Below are 6,000 nucleotides of genomic sequence, written 5' to 3'. Positions count from 1 at the left end.
TCCATAGGCAGCCCGAGCTTTCTGTGGTGGCACCTTTTGTCTTGGAGGAATCTTTGCCCGTCTGCAATTCTGGCAGTCGGACTGCAGTTTCAGTGCTGGGCTCCTACAAGCAAATGTTGGACCTTCCACCCACAAGAGAAACCCTGTAAGCTTTGGCCTTCAGTTGTAGTTGGTGGGGCAGCCTGGGCACTCCGTGGGCAGCAAGATCTTTTTGTGGTGACACTTTTGTCTGGGAGGAATCTTTGTCCGTGTTCAATTTTGGGAGTCGGACTGGCAATTTCAGCACAGTGCTCTGATAATGTGAACTATTGCTGATCCATCCATTAAAGAGAGCCCTTACCCTTACCTCTGAAGTGCAGTTGGTGCACCACTCTTGCCTCTCCATGGACAGCAAGAGCTTTCTCTGGTGGCACCTTTTGTCTGGGAGGAATCTTCATCCGTATGGAATTCTGGGAGTTGGACTGGCAGTTTCAGCGCAGGGCTCCTTCAAGCCAACGACAAAACTTCCAGCCAGGAAGAAAAGCTCTTACCCTCCATCTCTCATGTGACCTCTGGTAATTGGTCAAACATTGGACTTGATGATCTTGGAGGTCTTTTCCAGCCTAAATGACTCTGTAATTTATTTTTTTAGTTAACCTAGGCAGAATATACAATGAAGGAGAAACAAGATTTGTATCTTAAAAATGTAATTTCTTTTAAAACATAAACATAGCCCTTGCTCACACACAGGTACAAGATGTCAGACAAAGACAAGCAGTTGTTACAAAGAGGGATATCTGCATGCACATATAGTGCAGGTTTTTTGTATAGACAAAAATAAATAAAATTAAATCCCTTTAAAAGATAAATTGCCACTGCAATTCATCTGGGGAAGGGGGGTGATTAGACACAATAGATAAAATTGCTTAACATTCTGAATACAGATAATTTATATTCCACTATAATAATCTGTCAGTAATCAGTACTCTCTACCACTTCTTCCATAGTTAGAAACGTTGGGATTGAGTTTATCAATAGAATAGCAATGTCTTGCTGTATCCAGGGACTTTTTTAAATTTTATCTGATAAATGTGGAAAAAAATGAATTTACATTTGTGAACTTGGGTAAAGTAAAATTCATAAATGGGAGCTTAAAAGGTGCTTTCCCAGAGCCCTGTGAAAGTTCTGTGGACAAGATGAAAAATCCAGAGCTCACAATTACGTGCTTAATGATCAGCAAAGTTAAGCATCCTGTAAGACACCTGATGAATCGTGCCCTTTGGATATAAAAGCTTTCTGTTGGCATTTTTTCCCTTCAGCTTCAAAAATTGGAAGTCTCTGTATTTCAGTTTCTGAAACGTGATCTTCCCAGAAACGCATTTTCCCAAAAAGAGAATTAAGGCAGGCAAGCGTTTCAGGTATTCTTCTTCAATAATCTCTCACGAAAAACTACCATTTTCTGTCATCAACTCCAGCAACTCCAGACTTACTGTGGCCAGTAAGCCGCAAGGATAAATTCATATTAAATTCTGAAAAAATGAAATGGACATGAAAAAGGAAAAATACCCATCGAAAACAACATGAGAAGGCCCTCAGCACCATACAAGGGTTATGTGACAGATTGTGATTTACAGTGAGTGTGCTGGTAAAAGGTCTCTGCATGTAGATTATATAAAGTACAATAGGCCATGCAAAATGAGTAGGGATTTTTTACATAAGAATTGGAGGGACCTAAAAAAGAAAAATCTGGCACATTTATATTTGCCTAAGTTTGTGTTTCCTTGAAGAGTTGGATTCTGTCTCTCTGGCTTATTACCTACATGTTGCTACAATGCATAACATTTTAATTATGTGGTCCCTTTGCCAGCATTACAAGTCTGGCTTCATTCAAAAGGTTTTTACCTTTGAATTGTTGGTGTTCAGCATCGTCACATCCACTAGATGTCACTCAATAGTCATAATTTGCAGCATTGACATAAACACACACAAAAAAGAGGGCAACAAATTTTTTCTCCAGACTCAGAATAACGTTCTTTTAAAAAAATGTTGTGGTCACTGTTTAAAATCGCGTTGTCTGAAAGATTTTCATCATCTCTTCAAAAATGATAACTTTAAGCTGATGCCATCAGAAGCCCTGGTTGCCATCTGAAAGTTGTGTATTCCTTTAATAAATATGCTTCTTCTTGGAGTGTGATGGGCTTGATGCTAATGGATAATTGTGCCTTTGGACCATGAACACACTGATCAACGTTTTGGTCTGCATAATGCCTAATGACATTGATCTTCAGTGCTGTTGTTCTCTAGGTTATATGTTCATGTCCTGTGGGGTTTTACCCTTAACAGTTGTATTGAATCACATCCCCCAAAAACATCCATTTACCTTAAGCTGCTTGCAATGGTGTGTTTCTACCTGCATATTCTCTAGCTCCCAGTTCCAGGCATTTGTTCTCATATGCCTTTCAGGACTGAGATCACATCACAGTGCACTTGACAGTTCTTGAGAAACGAAACAAAGAAATTGCTCTCTAGCCTTCAAAGATTTTATTGTCTTTTTCCATGCTCCCTCTGGCTTCCAAACAGCCTTTTCAAAATATAGATACTAAAACTGCTCCCAGTATTGTAGCACCAAAACCACTACATATGGGGAGAAAACAGCTTCACACCCTTCACCTGCTTATTACTGTTTTATATCATTTTCTCTCAGAAAGAGGCTTATAACTTTGTTATGATGTATTTGGTTCTTATTTCAGGGCTACCTCACTGCCCTACCTTTTACTAGATTTGTATTTTCCCTGATGTTGCTGGTGTCCCTCATGAATTCCTATGTTCAGTATATATTGACAGTTCATTTATTCCCCCAGAGCCCAAAGGAATACTCTCTATCTGAGGAAGCCATAAAACTTTATCATCTCTTGCCCTAATCACTAGCAACAGTGACATTTTCAAACATGCACTGCAAAGACAGGCAACAAATTCTGCTCAAGCTGGATATTCCAACCCCAAAGATCAGAGCAAGGAATGCTAAAAGTGTTTATTTACTATTCTATGCAAATTTCTCCTGACATGCAAATTAAACTCGCTGTGTAATTTGCATAACGAACCTTTGTGAAAGGCCACAGCCAGGTGGGCTCCCCTGTACCAGGATGCTTCAAACATACAATGAATGATACTTTTGGACCAACTCATGTTAAATTCTTGCATTGATGTAGGGTTCCAAGAGCTTCCTTAATCACATGGCAAACAATCATAGAATAATAATTTTCGTAACTGATTATTGCAAGGGCAGGACAAAAAAAAAAAACAAAAAGAAGAAAAGAAAACATATGGATGGTACAGAACTAAATACTTTTTTTTCCAGCCTCTGTTATTCCCTTTCTCTTCTGTCACCAGAGTTTTAACACACAAAGCATGCTGTTTGGCAAATCTATCAGAGGGTGCTAACAAGGGAAATAACTAACGAGCCTTTTGATGGCAAAGAAAAACAGATGCTGAAGTGAGCTGGAATTCTTGTTTCTAGTGCTGTTTCTGGTGAACCTTGATTTTCTTTCCTCGAGACAAAGCAAGTTTGAAAGGGGCAGAAAGTAAAAAGAACTGTGGAGATGAAAAAAAACGCAGCTCAGTTTCCGAGGCCGTCTCTCACTTGCTATCAAAGAGTGGTGAGTTCCCAGCACTAGGCCTTACCTCTTGTGAGTAGGTCTGACACACCTCCACAAATCAGGATATTTTGCTTGGGAAAAGCAAACCAGTCCCAGCTACCAAAGCCGAACTCTTGAACAAGAGCAAAAGGAGAGGAAGAGAAGGGAAGAAATACACAACACACTGGGAAACAGGGGAAAAACAAAAGAGAGGGGGCAGGTGGGGACAAAAAAAAGTGAGATCAGGACTTCGGGTCTCATAGTCTGGCACTGACTAGAATTTTGTTGAAGTCAGTTGATATGGTTTGAAGCTGGCTCCCTACCAAGTCTCCAAACCTTACCACCAGAAGTTCCCCCCACCCCCCCAAACCTCAGGGAGAAGAGGGAGAAAAACAACCAACTAAGAAAACCCGAAACGAGAGAGACAGCTAAAGTGATATATATAAATATATTTACACTTATGTTACAATTGAAATATATACAATTTAAAATATATACAATTTCACAAGGGAAGGGGAAGGGGGAAGGGAAAAGGGAACAAAACCAAAATAATAAACATATATATATATATATCTCCCAATCAGTAGCCCGAGATCTAGTAACTAAAGAGTTAGCACAGAAAATATCCCACCACTCTCCTTGGGACAACCGAGAGTTGCTCCGGGACGATCACCGGCAACCTCCGTCTCCCAAGGTCGACAAGGCCTCACCAGGCCTCGCTCCCCAACAGGACAGACTCAACAGCAGGGAACCTGCACCTCCAAGCCGCCGGAAGGAAAGAGAGTGAAGGCCTCTCCTCCTTTCTTCTTATAATCTGGCTTACGTAAAAATCGTAGGGAATACTGGGTAAATCTGGACCCTTCCTTGGCTACAAACTGGTCACCAAGGAAGGCCTAGCCCAAACCACCACACCGGTGGAGATGGTGGTGACATGGGGGTCCCTTTCAGCTACCCAGTGCAATCAGGACATGGTTCAAGAGAAGGTGCAGTTGTGCTGTACTTTTGATACGAGGGCTTGCTGTCCTCTGGCCCTCTCCAGCAGCACTGCTGCTCTCTGGACATGAGGACGGAACGATGGATTGAATAGCTCAAGCTTTCATTACTCTGGTTACTGTTTAAGTGAATTCTCAGCTCACCAACGTAACTCCATCAACTTTATCCACTACACCAGCTATTTACCCACCTTAATATTACCACATTTGGTCTGCTTGTTTGGACCGGGCTAATTCACATTCATATTTGTGGACTTTGAGCTCTGAAAAAAACTGAAGCATTTTTTTTTACTTTAGAAGGCCTAAAGAAGCAGTACCCAAGGAAATAGGTTTTGAGGCCTCATGATACTACAACTTGAACTGCACATCTTTTTAATCCAAACCATGGGACTGCATTTGCTGTAAGGCAAAATTATTTACTCCTGTGAAATTTGGAATGAAACAGGTGGGAGCTGCAATGTTTCACAGTTTTGTTTAGAGTGAGGCATATTTCATGTTACCTGAAGACTCCAAACAAAACAGAGGTTGCACAAACAAGCACAGAAGTGGTTTCTCCTCCGCAGAGTTATTGTGGTACAGAAGCAGACACACAGTCAAGAAGCACAAGGAAAAACCATTCCAAATTGTCCCAAGTCAATGAGCCATTCAATAGATTTCTGGATTCCAGTTCAATGCTTTATCCATCCCACACTGATAGGAAATGTGTATTGAGGGCAATCTTACTGCTCTTTGAAATAATGGAGATATCTTTTCTGGTAGTTAAGTCAATGCAGACTGTTTTCTGAGCAGCAGTAGATGTGTCAGCTGGCTTACCTGTCTGATGTATTTGATCAGATACACACATTGTCCTATGAAAGATGTAGAACACATCTCAGCATGGCAGAGGGGAAATTACTGCACTTATAAAAACCAGTAAGTATGCACAAGGAAAGAGTAAAAATCAATGACTTGACTTTACTGTAATCCCTTTGTTGCTACTGTGCAAGGTTGGGAAGAACAGTGGATGATGTGAAAGCCAGCGTGTAAAAACAGTTATCAAATGAGTCAAAGTCTGAGATGAAAGGAATAACTGAGTGAAAACTCCTTGCAGTGAAGCAGCTGTTAATTGTGTTCATCAGTCCAGTGAACGTAAAGGGAAATTAAAATAACTCCTGCTCTTGGAAGAATTTTTTTTCTTCCATGGTCATTCATGGTGCCAGTTCCAGGTGCCTGCACTGAAAGGTCCCACTTGTTGCTGGCTCTGAGCCCTTAGTACTGTCATTAAATATTTTGGACCTGCATAAGCTTTTCAACACCTTCTCTGCAGGATTTGTGATAAAAGAAAAAAATCCAGCACCAAGACATAAGCCACCTGTGTCTTGGAAGTAATGTCACACCTTCCCTGAGAAAACAGA

This window comes from Corapipo altera, unplaced genomic scaffold (assembly GCF_003945725.1).
Source record: "Corapipo altera isolate COAL_440 unplaced genomic scaffold, ASM394572v1 165, whole genome shotgun sequence".
Lineage (NCBI taxonomy): Eukaryota > Metazoa > Chordata > Aves > Passeriformes > Pipridae > Corapipo > Corapipo altera.
The sequence above is the reverse complement of the archived record's forward strand: the minus strand, read 5'-3'. Positions refer to the sequence as shown.